Genomic DNA, 16,981 nt, shown 5'->3' on the forward strand with positions numbered 1-16,981 from the left:
TTCAAACGGCAGAGTGGTTTGACATTATATTTTGTTTCTCTATAATTTTTTAACCTGTTTTTCTTACGTTGTACTGAGTAAAATTTTTGTAACAGAAACATTAATTCCCATGAAGGAAACCTCTTTTTTCAGAAAGTACTTTTTGTGTCCTTTCAAACGAAAACTCACGGCTGTCTGGAATGGAATGAGTTGAATAGAAAGTGTTGGTCTAGTTTACTTAGTTGAATGTTTGGATAATAACCATGATAAGATGCCTAAGCTATAGGAACGGTATGAGTGATAAAGTTTACAAAAAAAAAAAGATATAGAAGTTTTAGTTCGTACAAAAATGTTAATTGTTTACAATCAGTAGAAATAAAGGAAAGCGGGAGCAGCTTTAGTGATAACTATTACTAGTGCTAACTTGAACTTGTTCAATTGTTCGACCTCACGTGCTAGCGAGCGTTTCTGTCGGCACGCACACAAAAAACAGGATTACTTAAAATCAGGAGCCCATTACTCTGTGAAAATCAAAACCTTCACTGAAACAGCACAGAAAGAATTTTCATGTAGATTATATTGTTGACATCGTCTGACACGCAGACTATTGACTTGGTTATACTGACCTCATTTCTCATCCTCTGAGTTGGCTTGCACGTGCAGTACATAACCAGTCACTGGTATTCCAGGGGCGGATCCAGGATTTTTCAAGAGGGGATGGGTGGCTAATACTTTGGGGTTGCAGAATCAATGGAACCTTGCCGCAAAAAGTTGCAATTGGAGGATTGAACCTAATTTAAAACTGTTACACCAGAAATACTAGCAATGCCAAAAACTAGAAATTACGATGGGGTACCTGTCCAGAGGTCTTGCCTTTATTTCTGCCAAAATATTGACAATCTTTTCCATTTTTGCTTCACCAAGAGGGTGGTGGATAGTCACCCAATTCACCCCTCCTGAATCCACCTTCGATGTTCCAACATTCCCCGATAATGTAGACCGACTGTGAATGGCAGCTACGAGCACATGACACAAGTCATTTGCCCGGAGCCATTAGAGAAAGCTTGAAAAACTTTGCCGGCTGACAAAGTTTGATCATTACATTCTGCCGGAGTTTAGCGCGCTCTCATTGGTTGAGTTATGGTCATGTGCCGGGCAATGCATAAATCTAAATGTCGCGCCGTAGGGGTTGGGCTTACTTTGAATTGGTTAATTCTTCTTCCCTGATTACTTTACCTTTAACGCTAGCTATGTAGCAAAACACTTAAAGGCTGTCCTTATAAGAACGGATAAGGCAAATTTCGGACCTGCACCGATTGGCCTCATTTTGTTTCAGTGAGGGTCAACCATTATTTCCATTGTACAAATATCACATTTGTTTGGATCAATTCAATATATTGTTCGACAGCTTCGTATCTGAATAGTCCGTCATTCTAAAGATTCCTGCTAGGCCTTGAACTTTGCGGACAAAAGAACAGCTCCTTTTCTGGAGCCAACATATCTACAGCAGTCAATGACTAAAGTTTTACCTTAAACTGTTAACTTGAACCTTCGAAAACCGCTTTACAAAACTGACTTTCCTTGAAGTCTTATGGACCTAGAGCTTTTGCTGTCGCCTCGCCACGTCACAACTCTGGAACGACTTACCACTATATATCAGAAAATCAGACAATCTTCATATTTTCAAAACTCGGCTTAAGGTGGCTTCCTATAGTTTCATGACTGCACGCGCGCATAGGACGAAAGCTCAAAGGAAAACGCTAGTGTTTTTCGATTTTTATGACGTCAATATGAGCACAAAAAGCAAAACTGACAGTTAATTTTCTAGCATTACCTTCGGTGAATTTGTTTTTTAATTTGGCTCTCTTGTAACCACATACAATTCCTAGAAAATGCCCCATTATTGTTAAAATCTATCAGAGCTAATTCAATATATCTAGAAGAATGACAAATTACTGGATGTTGGAAAACCCGTTTGAACAACCTTGACTTTTTACCAATTCAGAATGTCAGGCAATATAATTTCTATGATGTGGCAAAGTATGAAAACATTTCACCGAAGGAAAGTATAAATATTAAGGAGTTTAGGTCAAAATGAGGAATATATCTGCCTGTCATTAGATAAGATGTTGCCATAGTAACGGCCTTAATCCAAGAATTGGCAACCAAAAAATAAGCCTTATTTTAACAGTACCTATACTGGCAAATCTCTACAGGGAAAACCTTAAGAGAAATTAACTAAGTTTCCTCTTCAAACTCCCGCTCTATAGGGAGGGTGTTCGTAAATACTCTGGGGAGCCACCTTAAAACTGAATTATTTAAGGAAGTCTTTCTGGAATAATTTTATTGATTCTTGTTTTATTTTATTTTTAATATTCTATTTTAATCATATTTTATAACTTGTAAAGCGCCTAGATCACGCTCGGATAGGCGCCATAAAATACTATTTATTATATATTATTATATATTATTACTAGTAATAGTAATTGGACCGAGTGGAGTACAATTCAGGAAGTAATTGCGTGAATAATTTCAAAATCGGACGAGCGCGAAGCGCTAGGTCGATTTGAAATTACAAACCCGATTACTCACTGGATTGTACGACACTTGGTCCAATTACTATTTAATCGTATCTATAACAAATTTCGGAATTAAAAATGTCTTTTGAGAACTTCTTTTAAGCGAAAACGTATGTAACGCGTTTCATAAGTTTTGAAAACTGCAGGAAACATTGCAAAGAAAGCTATGAAAGCGCGCGCAATTGACGTGCGAATCACGTGGGTATCCAATTACAGGTGTCCAATTACAAAAAGTTGAAATTGGATACCTGTATTTTGGACACCCACGTGATCGCGCGCCAATTACGTGGCAAATAGGCGCGCGGAGAACCAATCACGATCGAGAATTTCGTTATAGATACGATTATAATTACTATTATTATTATTATTATTATTATTATTATTATTATTATTATTATTTACGTCAGCATTTTATTAGGTCAGAATTGAATCTTCACGTGCAGAACAAAACAAACTTTCCCAGCGCAAGGTCCTCTCGCTCGTTAAAATGGCTACTCGGTTACAAAACTTTAATTTGGCATATTGACAAGACGTATAATTAACTGACTCTAAAAGGCAAGTTTTATTTGGGGACTATTCGAATTCAGGGGCCCGTTTCTCGAAGGTCCCGAAAAGTTTTCGCAGCCGGAAAGCCGTAGCAAACTCTTAAACCTTATGATTACAGAGCTGTTTTATTCACATGTTCTTAATATAAAGAGAGGTTCTCTTCATACAAAATGTTTTAGGCGTTTGTAATGGCTTTGAGGGCCTTAAAAGTTTCCGGGGCTTTCGAGAAACGGGCCCCTGGTTCGGGGCTAACAGGCTTATCGACTTGGGGACTAAACAACTTACAACCGAATTCTTCCGTCTTTTTTCTGGAAAGGTTTCTGTAACTTTTCCAATCCTCCACGTCCTCCTAGTAATATTTGTTCGTCCTTTTCTTTCGATGGGATTTCTCCCTTACCTACTTTTGGTGGACAGTAAGTCCTTTTCTCGTAGCCAACGAGACCAGAAGTGGTTCTGATGTTGTTGTTGATACCGGCAACGTTCTGAGATTAAAACTTCTGCTTTTTGGGGAGGATTATCGATGGGCTTTCCAGATCTCTCCCAATGGCCCATAAAGCTGGGGAGATGGGTGCAGTCGGACTGGAAACCAAGAAAGGAATGATCAATAGATCGGTGCAGAAACTTCACTCATTAGAACAGCACAAAGAGCAAGTTTTCGGTGATAGATTCCTACTATTAGATGCCACTGAGGTTCAAAGGGACGAGAACCCCCTCGTAGCCCTCGTAGCCCAAACAAACAAGGATCCCAAAGAAGTTCAAAGAGTTTAAAATTGACGATTTGTCATTTGTATTTGAGGATGTACAAGCCGATACATCTCCCGATACAGGCGCACATGCAGACGCTCCAGGAGACTAAACATGTACATCTACATGAGTTAAGTCGGTAAAAAATCTTAAGACATCACACCAACTGAAGAAAACAAAACGACAACAAATTAAAAACGATAGGTACAAATAAGGCATCAAAACTCTAAAATCTTAAATAACCTGCGAATTGAGTAGTGAATTCAGGAGAGTTTAAAAAGCTGGTCGAAGTAGAATTTTCAAGTCGATCGGAGTAGAATTTTTGCAACAAAAGCAAAACTGTACAGCGTGAAAATGGAGTGGTGTGTTCATCCCTTTGATTGGGCCCGTACGTTCACTTTCCGGGGCTCTTTATTACATACCTATACATATAAATTCCACGTGTGACAAACGGGTGTCACAAGAAGTTAACTTCTGAATGATTTTAACCCCTTCTCTAGCCTATAACGTAGTATACATTTCATGACCAAAATAATCTCTAAAGTCGAATGCTCTTCCATTTAAAATCAAATTGGAATCCCTAGTCAGTTCAACGTACGATCTGTGGCAGTAATCATATTTCATTGAGAGCTTAAAATACACTTGACGAAGATAAAATTATTAAAACGAACTGAAACAAACCGAAATAAAAATTCAAGTTTCAAAAGTGCCGAAGTCTTCCTTAGTAACGAGTGAGACCCCATTAGAGGCCTAAATATTTTTTTTTTTTTATTGGTTACTTACCTACATAATTATAATAACAACTAATATTACTAATACTAATAATATAATACAACTAATTAGTACTAATAATACTACTACAACTAATGTTATTACAACACTAAAAAACACCAATATCACTAACAATAGACGGTAACCAAAAAAAAAAAATTCCAACAAACTATAACTAAATATTTACAAAATATAATGTAAATAACATATTAATTAGTGTTACATAAGTCAACATACAGAGGCCTAAATATTACTTATACCGTTAATACCAATAGCAAAAATTAACGATTTTCCCACTCTGTTTCCTGTTTTATCTGATCTAAATATCCCATTTCCCCGTAATTTTTTCTCCAAATAACCTGTACCCCATTTATTGTTTACCTAAATATTCCGTATTCTGAAAAAACCCTAATGACCCCTAATATAGGCCCTCACGAGTTGCTCGGCACCATACCGGCAAAAGCATGATTTAGTCGAATAAGAATGTCATGGTGCTATCCTTGTGCAAGAGGGGGTAGCGTGATTGTTAGTTCCTTGGACTCTAGTTCGAGCCCTAACCTTTTTACTTTCATTGTGCCTCTCTCCACCTACCCACGGTAAGAGTAGAAATGAATACCATTTAGTTGATTATCGAGCTAAGGTATGTGCCCTGGCAAATTTTGCAACAGATGTGTTACTATCTTGTTCCTCCGTGCGCCTATTTTGCAAAAAGATCGATTTTGTGACAAATAATGATCGAGGAGGAAAGAAGAAAACAGCTAAAGTTTGTGCATTTACCGGAAGTGAAAAGCATTTCCGAACCGAGCGATCGGGTCGGTTGCTAGGCCCTACATTCGTTTCTCTGCTTTTTCTCCCGATTTTTTCATGCTGGTAACTGTTTTGCAAGGGTGTATTGAGCCATCGAGTGTTGTATGTCTTTTCAAAGTACGCTATGTCTTTTTATTTTATTTTATTTCATTTCATTTCCTTTCCTTTCCTTTCCTTTCCTTTTCTTTCCTTTTCTTTTCTTTTCTTTTCTTTTCTTTTCTTTTCTTTTCTTTTCTTTTCTTTTCTTTTCTTTTCTTTTATTTTATTTTATTTTACTTTATTTTTTTGCCCTATGGAGGTGATTTGAGACCAGTATCCTACACGAGTGGAAAAGACGTTACACGAGATAACCCAAAGGGCCTTTTGATAGGATTTCTTTTGAGTACGCAGTCGAAACATTTGTTAAATAACGTGATAATGATTTCTTTTGTACGTTAACAACAACATATTTTGCGGCATGTACACTCTTAGTCATTCGTATCTTTGACTTTCTTTGAAGTTGCGAAGCCGGTACGGCACGTCCTCCTTCCTGTTTTCTTTCGTCTTTCAGTGTACTCAAAAGAATCGTAGCTAGCCGCGTTGCAGGTGTCAAAACAGGGGTCGGGGTAGAGGGAGAACGGGTATGGAGGGAAGGGAACGTAGGAGAGGCGTTTTTCGCCCGCAGGTACCCCTTCCCTGTAATACGCCTGCTGATGAGCCCCCCCCCCCCCTCTATCGGTCCCCCAGGCTCCCGTAGCACCTTGCTTCTTTCACGCAATGAGTCCAATTAACAATTAGACCCGTAGCCCTTGCGGGCTACGTGTCTAATTGTTAATTAGAACTGAAGTTAATTTAAATGTCTAAAAGAGTTGACATGACTCAATTACCCCTAACAAAAGATAAGGTTGCGTTTAAGGTAAATGCTTTGTAAGATTATCTGGCAATTATTCTATCAGTATCACCTTCGCAAGCTTAATATCCGTAAAAATTTTGTCACTAGGTCACGAAGATCACTTTTACGCGAAACAATATGGGGTTTAAACAGGAATATGTCGACGAGAAAATTCCCGGCGAATTCATCTGTTCTCATTGCCACGATGTATTTCTGGAACCTGCTGCTTTGGGTTGCCATCACATGCTGTGTGCGAAGTGCTACAAAAAAAGAATGAAACGGAAAGTGCCTGTTTGTCCTGTATGCAAGAAAGCATTGTGCTCGAGCGACGAAAAGATTGATACAGAATGGAAGAAACAGTATGAGAGCCTGAAAATTAATTGTCCTAAAGGCTGCGACAAAGTACTGTCACTAGGAAACCTTAATGATCATTTTGCTAATCACTGCCAGTTGACTTTTACGCTTTGCATCAACATTGTTCAATGCGAAGGATGCGGCTTCACAACAAAATATGGCAATCTACGAATGCATCAGATCGTTCAGAAGTGTCTCCAAAGAGCTAATTTACACATGATTGTGCAGAATCGCCGACAAATGAACGCGCGCGTGCAACAACACCGTTTGAAATTGCAAGAAGAAAGCTTTCAAGTCGAGCTAGAGGAAAGAGCTTTGGATCGGGCGAAGATGTGGAGTGCTATCGCGAGAAATGACATTTTTAAAAAGAGCAACGACTCCAAACCCTTATAAAGGAAAATTTTCCGCTGAACTGCCGGATAAGGAAAAGGCTTTATCCCGATTGGTACACAGTGCTCCAACATCTCCAGTGATACCCAGTGTAAGGACGTCTTCAAGTCCGACTAGTACTACCAAGCTATGTGAAAACTGCAATAAGCTTTTTAGTGAATTTCGTAACCATGGTGAGGCTTGCAGATGGCACAAAGGGGTAAGTGTTTTTATGGGGTATGCAATAAACAATTCTGCAGTAAACTATTCGGTTCTCCACTTTTTTTTTATATTAGGACTCTATCTTATTTTAGTTGGAACAAGGTGGATGTGTCTGTTATGGGTATCCGGTCACCTCGCCACCAGGGAATTTCGCCACTAACGAACTCGCCACCAAGCGAAGTCACCTCGCCACCAAACACTGACAAAAAGATGAACTAGTCGAGTAAAGTAGTCGAGGTGCACCGTTGAAATGGACTACACATTGCCTTCTTAGCTTTTTCTCGGGTCACATATGTAGATTATTCCTCGTTCTTTATCCACTACCTTTTTAGATTACCTGGGCCTCGGGTTAGATTATTGGTTGCGAGAAAACTTCACTTGGTGACGAGCTGACTTCGCTTGATGGCGAGACTCCCTGGTGGCAAGATGACTGGTAACCCTGTTATGATCCCACAGAGGACCATTTCACCCTCACCTCCCCCACCCCTGTAGAGTTAGAAGCATCCAATAGACATTTCTGATGGGACCCAATGGGATTGCTTTGTCAGCCTCTTTTGATCTTTAAGGATATATGTGCTTCTAACAGGGTGTGGAAGAATTGCCTATTATTCTAAAGACTACAGAAAAAAAAATTAAAATCAAGAGAGACATCATATCAACATTGTTATCTTTTTTACTTCTCTTTACAGGACCCTAAGTCAGTTACTGGGCCAAGTCAAGGATCCCCAATAGGGTTCTTCAATGGGAAAGTTTTTATCGCAAATCCCAATCTGTCATGTTTCTTTCATGAGTCCCTTATGTCAATGGAAAAGATCTTTGTCAATCCAGGTCCAGTGCAAGCTCTCTTGACTCAGCTCAGGGCCCAGGAGAGCTTGTTCGTAGGCTAATTATCTTTTTTATAGCTTGTTCTTTTTTTGTTGTTGTTCTGTTTTGCCTTTATTGAACTAGTAGATTATGAACTCTAGATTAGGGGTGACAAATTGGTCCTTCAAAAACGATGGGTCTCGCAGAATTTTCGCCGAATTTCACAGATCTTTCAGTCTCATTTTTTTTAGCGGTAATGTGCATCTCGCAGTCTCAAATTTTTTAAAGGCTAAGAAAGTCTTGAAGTACCGATCTGTTTATATTTTTATTTAAGAAATAGAAAACATGTACTGTGTTTCTATGAAGTTATAGAAACACAAGTGGAAGTTCAGGGAGAACGAGAAATGCTGTCAGTGAGAACACGAGCCACAGGCGAGTGTTTCCATAGCTCTTTCAAGTTCTCCCAAACTTTCACGAGTGTTTCAATAACTGGATAGAAACACAGAGAACATGTTTTATATTTCTTTTAGAAAACACTGTGACAAAAAAAAAAAAAACGAAAACAACTTGTTAACTTTGATTATCAAAATGTAAATTCTCTTTGCTCACGTCATCATTACGTCAACAGCACATGCATGTTAGTTCTGTGTTTCTATCGAGTTATAGGAATACGATTTTTAACCAAGCAGCGCGCGTATTTTCTTAGGACTGTTTTCTAAAATAGTTTAAATGACCTCTGAATGTCTTAGAACCTGAAACGTCTTGAGCTCGCATTTAAAACACTTTGAAGTCTCAGTCTCACAATTGAAGAAGTCAAAATGTCTCGGGCTTGCAAGAAAAATGCTAGTCTCACCGTCTCCCAAAGTTTAGCATTTATCATACACCACCCCTATATATTTTAATTGTGTGATAGTTAATAAGGGCAAAGCTCGATATTCAACTTGAGCGTGAATAATTGAATTGTTTTTACTAGTATGAATCTATTAGATAATGAAAGATAATCTGAGAATGTTCATTGTGTCCAAACTCAGCATAGGCATATGAGTTGGGGGGGGGGGGTGAGGGGGGTTGCAGCCGTCCAGCCATGGAAATTAGGTCATTTTTCGGGCAAAACGCTCATGATTTGGGCAACGACACTTGAGAGAAAACATTACAGTCAAACCTCAATTATCTGTACCTCGGTTATCCAGATTTCTCGATTATCCGAACTTTTTCTCTAGTCCCAATTTTGTCATGGATATTTATTAGTCATGATTCAAGATCCATAGGAATATTCTTTTTAAAACTATAGCGTTCAAAAGTGCAGTCCAACGCGGGTTTGTTTTGCTTTTAAAGAACAAATGCAGCACTCGCACGTGTCGTAACTAATGAAGAACACTCGAATGAGTTCTGATTGGCTCAGAGGTGAGTGGTTCAAGATGTACAGTAGACCGTATTGTTTTTCAAACCATTTGTAAAAGTGTTGTTTCATGATTAAATGTTAATGTCGTTGTTCCTAGCAAAAGTAAGTTAACTCCCTCCCTCCCTTTGGAGGGAGGGAGGGAGGGAAAATTAAACGATAGATTTACAATAAGTAATAGCTACGTTGCTTAGACGAACTCAAAATGGACTCTGAACAGTTGTCTGAGCTTTTATATGGAGACATTCGTCTGCTGGTGAGCCAGTAGAGAAGGCTGTACTACCAAACAGCTTACCCTAGCATGTGTAACATCTTAAACATGAATAGTGCTTTAATGCTTTGCACCAATGCTATGGTTTGTTATAACGTTCTGAAGGTAGCAAAGCTACAATGTTTTAGGTTTAGCTACAACAAAGCTTACAGTTTGCTGACCTTTGGAACACAACTGCTCAATAGCTCTATAGAAAGAGATGCCGCCATGAACGGTTCATTCAGAACGTACGTCACACTCCATTAACTATATTTTACTGGCGTGACAGTAAAATCTCATTTAAACAGTTTTGTTCTTCATTAATATTCATATATTTTTGATTATCCGGACGTACCCTCCGGATAATCGAGGTTCGACTGTACAAAATAATGATGTTGGCGTAATTTCCAAAACTCGTAAAAAAAAAAGGTTTCTATTTTTTTTTAATCTTGTGTGATTAAACGCCTGAGTGGGAGTCTGTAGGCCGTCAAGTGACCTGAGGTTTTTTGTTAGCTACAAGTCATTTAAATGTGTATCATGGAAATCCACAACAACGATATTATCTCCCTTCCCAATTTTCTAGCAACAAAACAAGGACACTAATCAAAGCCAACGAAGACCAGGACTTTTGGTTTTGTGGAAGCCCAGAAAAGAGGCATTTGGAATGTCTTAACCGTGGCGTGTTTTAATTTCTTTCTTGAATTTTTCGTTGGAGGTGTTTCCCTAGTACATCCATGTTGTTTATCATCATATTCATGTGACTTCTGAATTCATGGAAGGCTTGAAGGACTTCTAGCAATGCCTCACATTGTTCTTTAAACGTCTTGTGTATGTTGAGACGCTCACCTCAAATATAGGATAGCTTCTGTAACGGACGTCCAAACGGTGGATCTTGAAACACAAATGTCTCTGTTGCTGATCAGCCAATCGCTGAACGAACGCCATGAAAGGAAGCACTTTTTCTTTTAATAAGTTTGAGATTTTACTCGATTGAGATTGTTCATAGAGGTCATTGAATATGCAAGCTTTCAATATAACTATCTTTGTTAACGTTTTTGTTTTTCAAGCAATTTGAGTGCGTTTGCATCCCGATTTCAACACTCACTCATTTGGGCATTGCTTAATTTTTTGGGCAAGAAGGTCTCCACCCCCCAAGTCCAAAGGTGCACGTACGCCTATGAAACTCAGACAACAATTGGTGAAAATTAAGAGTTACATCTCAGTAAGAACTATACTACTATCTGACCAGAATATGCATACAAGGTAGCCCTTAGATACCATGTTGATAACAAAAAAGAATTGAAGCAAACAAATAGTAATACTGTTGACAGTAATGACCTGCTTTGTAAGAACCCGGTGTCCTGTTCATGATTGTAATACTGAATTTCGCACCCTTTCTCCTTGAAAATCCCAAATCTTGGTTTCAAATGAGCCAAGTCCTGGTTCCTGAAAACCTATTGGGGGTCCTCCAGGTCAGTATGCCAATAAAAGGGTGCTAAAAGTTAGTCGCAAGTGTTTATATGACCCCAGACTATTTGATAACATGTATGGTTGGTTTGTTCTGTTTAGCAGACAGCTGACCTGGGTCAACAATGTACTCCAGACAGGCAACATAGTTTTGCAGGGCTGGGTTTATATTGCCTACTTGCAGTCTGAGCTAGCCATATATGCAATCGCATAATGTCGACTAGCTAGAAATCACTAACGAATTGATGTTGTTTTCTCTTTCCCACACCTTATTTAAATCTCCTGGACTCTGAAATGCATTAATTTTTACAGCCAGTAAGTATTTGATCTGTGCTCTTTCCCTGAGAAGCTTTCCACACACTTTTATTAGATCATAGTTTTAACTTAAGACTGCAGGGAAAAATGTGGCATAAAGATGGTTGATACCCCAGCGGGGGAGGGTACTCGTTTTATACATGACAGGGGGGTTAAGGATGGAGCTTCATATTGTGAACCCCCCAAAAAAATTACATGAGCCCGAAATTTTACAGCCGAAAAAAGACCTGGCATCGAAATTTCCTACCCAACAATAATACAAGATTTAAATACCTCAATACTGGTTATTCAATCTAAACAGACTCTTCTAATGCATGATTTTGCATCAATAGTCTTAATGAAATTGGTATGTCTCTTCATCCTCCCTTGCACATGTGCTCCACATCTACACACAGGTCGTCATCGCTCGGAGATGTGTAAACCCAAAAAAATATGCGTATTTTTCAAGACCTAAAAAAATATGTGACAGATCTCTTGACCCAAAAAGATACAGAGGGTGTAAATTTTCAACCCAAAAAAATACGTCGTACCTCCACCCCCGTCATCTATACTGGAAATACCCCCTCTCCCTGGAGTTGATACTTCATGACTGTTTACTGGAAGGGGGGAAAATGACATTTGATATGTGTCATCATTACATGTACAGGTTCTTATCTCTTGTTAGTTCTTGTTTCTACTACAGAGTTATAAGAAGGCTTTTAATGTGCACTTTCTTTTAAGGTGTTTTTTATATTTTTTATACTTTTGTGACTAATTTGTATACATAATGATTCCTTGAGTTCTCAAACTCATCAATAAGTCATCAAGTTTAAACAAAGAAAACCATGACAGTGACAGTGTTTGGATATAAAATAAGCACTATAATTTAGATTTTTATGATTTTATTTCTCTGTTTTCTCCTTTGATTTAGTTTCGATTGAGAAGATATATCAAACACTGACAAGACAGTGTTTGACCACATTTCCAAACACCTCAAAGTTTGTCAAAAATACCGCGTATTTTCAACTTCCTTCTCGATGTTTGGAAATGTGGTCAAACATGGTCTTTTGTGTTTTATATATTACATCAAAACTTTTTAAGACTGAGGGAATTTCCTTCTCAGGAGATATTTGTTACAAGCTGCAACCTGTTTTAATTAATTACACAGCTTTCTCTACACATGATCTAGTTATGCAAACTGAAACTGTGCATGATTAACTCAGTACACATTTACTTTTTTATTATTTTCTCTCATAATTTTTTACTTTTCTCTCTGTTTCATTGACCAGGTTGTGGATGTGGTAAGTCAAGGCAAACAGGTTTCTTTGATTTTAATCTAACAGCTTCAGGGTGCGAAGAAAACAAATTTTCACACTGAGTCCTTCTGGGCTGAAGCCCTAACTATGATAGTCAAGCCCTAAAATGATTCTCACTAGCACCAAAAAAGTTTGTCTCAGTACTGCTGTAATTTGAATTTCCTCAAGGATTTTCCCAACAAACCTCACTCACCCATTGGGCAAGATACAGACAGAAGTCACTGACTTTACTCCACTGACAGTAGGCTATTAGACAGGGCTTTCCTTGCACACTGAACTTACTGTAAGGCTTACCTCACGATTTCTCTGAGAATATGTTTGACTTTCTATGAATTTTACTTTCAGAATGAAGTTATCATGTATATATCAAATTGGTACAACATTTGAACTAATGTGTGTTTCCTACTTGTCCTTTTCATATGCTGTGTTCATTTTTGTGTAATCATCATGGAATGGACATGTCTTCTTGTTTAGTTTGTAAGTAAAATCAATTTTATTTTTAAGTTTGCTCTCAGTGGACAGATGATGTAGTAATAATGTAGAGATTTTTGCCAAAATGGCATTTTTGAGACTTTTGACATTTTCTGGTTGGTCATGAGCTACATTAGCTCCATTAACTACTCAAAGCAGCATTTCCAACTAGCATCAGGCTTTATGACATCTTTGCTCAGGCATACACACAAATAAACATTTTGAGAATGAAAATTCATTTGTCACCCCTTATCTTGAACTACTGCAGCTGTATGAGGAAATATCCATATCTCACTTTGTGTATCTGGAACCCTAAAATTTCTGTTTCTCATGGGAGTTTGAGATAGCAATGTTTTATTGTAATAAATTAGTGATTTTTTGCCTGCTTGAATGTGTGGATAAATGCCATCAACATTTAAGTGCATTATAATTTGAGTTAGCATTGAGCTCAGTCCCATTGATTCAATCGGACCCCTCACCTGACAGATGTCACATTATTAATGTCTGTTGTGACTTTTTCTCATGTATCCCTGACTTGCCTGGACCAGGGGGTGAGTAAAGCTATCAAGATGCAAATTATGTCCTTATAAAATGGATTAATAATGAATTATTACACACCTATGTGCATCAATCCTTAGGTTTAAAGTGAATTATACATGTACATCGTGGTTCTGAGAGGGATTGCCTGGATCCTGATTTACTATTCTGTCAGTAATTAATTTAAACAACTAAATCACCAGCCATACTACTTGCATACAATGTGCTGTTCAAGAAAATATTCCTTCCCTCCCAATGGAAAGGTTTTGGGTTTGAACCTCCCTCCTACCTCTCCAGAAATTCCAGATTAGTTTCATACTTGAACCTCCAATAACAGTTGTGGCTTTCAAACCCCCCGCCCCCTCCCACCCCGTGACAATTTCCAATGGGCTTCCATTGGGTTGGTACATGTATGGATATTGTCTGGAGCAATGCGATTACAGGGGAGTCGTTGTGAATATGGAACAGCTTGCATTAAAATGTAGGAGTGCAAAAGTAACAAAACAAAAAATAATAATCAAAGGCTACAGATGATTTATACCTAATATGTTTTAGAACGTTTTTGACTGTGTAGCGAAATCCTTGTCCCTCCAGATGACTTTGATGTACCGTGTAGTTACCTATATTATATTACTGTGAAGCTTTAAATTTACCCTAAATTAGTTGACTTAAGTAGTTTATTGTTCTTTGTTATTGTTCCATTTTCATGTTGGATGCTGCTTGTTTTATCATGAATTGTTTTCAACAGGGAGTAAGTGACAACTTGTTTGTGATCTTGGTACACCATATTGATCAAATACTTAGAGGTTAATGGACAACCTTAAGGGCCCATTAACCGATCTTTTTGAGCCGTTGCTAAGGAAAATATATTCTCATATAACCTCATCATTTTAAGTTACTTTAGAGTTATTTTCATGTGTTTAAACTTTTTCATGAATTTAGAAGTTATCGAGTTATTTTTATTTTCTGTGCTCAGGCTGATGTAAGTAACCGGAAGTGAAATTTCATCTCCTTAGCAACGCGCACGAGCGTGCGCATAAATCGGTTAATGGGCCCTTAATGCAGTTTTATGTTGTTGTTGTTTTGTTGAATTTGTTCCTATAAATCTTAGGTCCTTTCAACTCCACCTGAGTAAGTTCTCAGTTTTTACAATGATGATGGCAACTTCAGAATAAGAATTTTAGTGAATTGTAAATTTATATATACCTACAACGTTACATTATTTACCATCTGACTCTTTTTGTTTTTATTTGTTTTTTTTGTTGTTGTTGCTTTACTGATTTTCTAATTTTGCTCTTTTGTCGTCTTGTTTGGATGGGTTTTTCCTCTCCCTGTGTCATAAAGATGGTAAGTGTCTTCAGAGAACAGCTGTAAATTGTCATGTATTGGTATGAGTAATAAAATGGTGATGAGTGAAATAACAAATTAATTTCATGTGTGTTTTGTCAAAATTCTTTGAATTTTGACAAAAGGCAAGTGAAATTGTTTCTTAATATTTCAGGATTATACCACTTGATTACCTTTTGACGTGTTTACTGTGTCAAGAAATTTCACACCAAATGTTGCCATGGCAATTTTGTAATTTCACATGTGAATTAATAAATTAATGCTGAAATTTTGCACCAAAATTAAGGAGTTATCTGTCACCCTTGGTATTAATTAGATTATTTCTTTTTTCATCTTTGGTAATAAATAATTATTTTCACTCTTCTGCGACCGATCAAAATTAAAACCCAGTTGCTGCTTTTTGGAATTGATAACAATTTTATTAAGTCACATTGAATAAATCTTTGGATTACAATAGGAAACCTTCAATGTCATACCTGACGTTATGCCGTAATACATGTAATGTCCTAATTTGATCACAGTGTCAGGCTTGTGGTAAACTTGATAACCTGGAGGGATGTATGACGGGCTATCACGTGTCTGCTGATCCACTGGACAAGAAAGCTTCAAGACTCTTACAACCAGGAAACAGTGCGTTTCTTACATGAAGGGCCATGTGGACTAATGTAAACTTCAAAGGAGCTCAGTCACGGGATTTTGAAGCATTTTGGCCACGTACAAAATTACCTTTAAATTGAGGGAAACCTGAAACTAATAGTTTACTACGATAAAAAAAGAACCCCGTAAGAGATAATAAAAAAAACCATAAAGAAACAACCATGGTTAAGAATGGAGAAGATTTAAGTGGATTAGTAAAGACGAACTTGAACAATTTAGGCTAAAGTTGTCAAGATGCCCAAATCGTGACGTAGTTCCTTTAAATTCGTTTTATGTTACTTCAGGTACCGTATTTACCGGAATAAGCGCTGCGCCGCTTGTTTAATTTTTCGAGCCTCAATGCGGTGCTTATTTACAAATTTTACGCCACAAACAAATCTCTTCCACGGGATACCTTCTAGCTGTAAGATGATTTTCTAGTTGCTAAGACTTAATAGGCGACTGGTGAAATGTAATCACTTTGAATTGAAGACCACCGCTTTTGATGACAAGATTTCCAATGCTGTTTTAGAGTTGCTTTGTAGTACGTTTTTTTTAGTTATACGGAATTCCTCGAATAAGCGCCGCATCGAGACGCGGCGCTCATCAACTTTTTGTCCCAAATGCGGCGCTTATTTGGGGGCGGTAATTGAGCCTGGTAACTGTCGTTAATACCGTAAATTTCCGCTTATACGGCCTGGGCTTACACAGGGTTGTATTGGTCGCTTGCCTAGATAGCAGTGGATGATTTGAAGAGGTGTGTCTTGAAAAAAGCCACTCTAAATTGAACTCTACTTGCCAACGTATTCATTCAAAATTACTCGCTTTAACTCTTGACAGAGGGAAGCTTATAACCAGACCTTTGTTTTCATTAGTAGACAACTTAGTTAGACTATAATCCCCAAAGGGAGAGGGAATTTTAGCCAGGATTTTGTGGTACTGAGAACACCTAACCAGTTTTGAAGACCGATGAGCTATTATGGACAAAGTGTTAACTTGTTTTTAATCGTGAAAACAAGATGTGGATGTGAAAAGCAGAAGAGCGAACGACCAACAAGTTATTTATAGTAACATTATGTTGTACCAAGTACAACAATTAATTTCCAGCTCCATTGTAGTGATCGCTATTAATTTATTTTGTGCTGTTTCATTAGGAACGTTTCAAATATTACTTAGTCGATTTTTATCTAGACGGAACTTATTGTTCAGTTATTAGTA

General features: G+C 37.8%; 1 long non-coding RNA gene and 1 pseudogene across 1 annotated transcript; both read left to right on the forward strand.

Moving 5' to 3' along the window:
- Window positions 1–6,414: 6,414 nt before the first annotated feature.
- On the forward strand, window positions 6,415–7,809 carry LOC110052236 (uncharacterized; annotated as a pseudogene).
- A 7,205-nt stretch (window positions 7,810–15,014) lies between these two features.
- Window positions 15,015–15,849, forward strand: LOC149109214 (uncharacterized). Its single transcript, XR_016208697.1, has 2 exons — window positions 15,015–15,127; window positions 15,649–15,849. It is a non-coding gene; the product is annotated as an uncharacterized LOC149109214 (long non-coding RNA).
- The last annotated feature ends 1,132 nt before the right edge of the window (window positions 15,850–16,981 follow it).

The sequence above is a fragment of the Orbicella faveolata genome, unplaced genomic scaffold, assembly GCF_042242905.1.
Source record: "Orbicella faveolata isolate gen_17 unplaced genomic scaffold, um_ofav_v1 contig_25, whole genome shotgun sequence".
Taxonomy (NCBI): Eukaryota; Metazoa; Cnidaria; class Anthozoa; order Scleractinia; family Merulinidae; genus Orbicella; species Orbicella faveolata.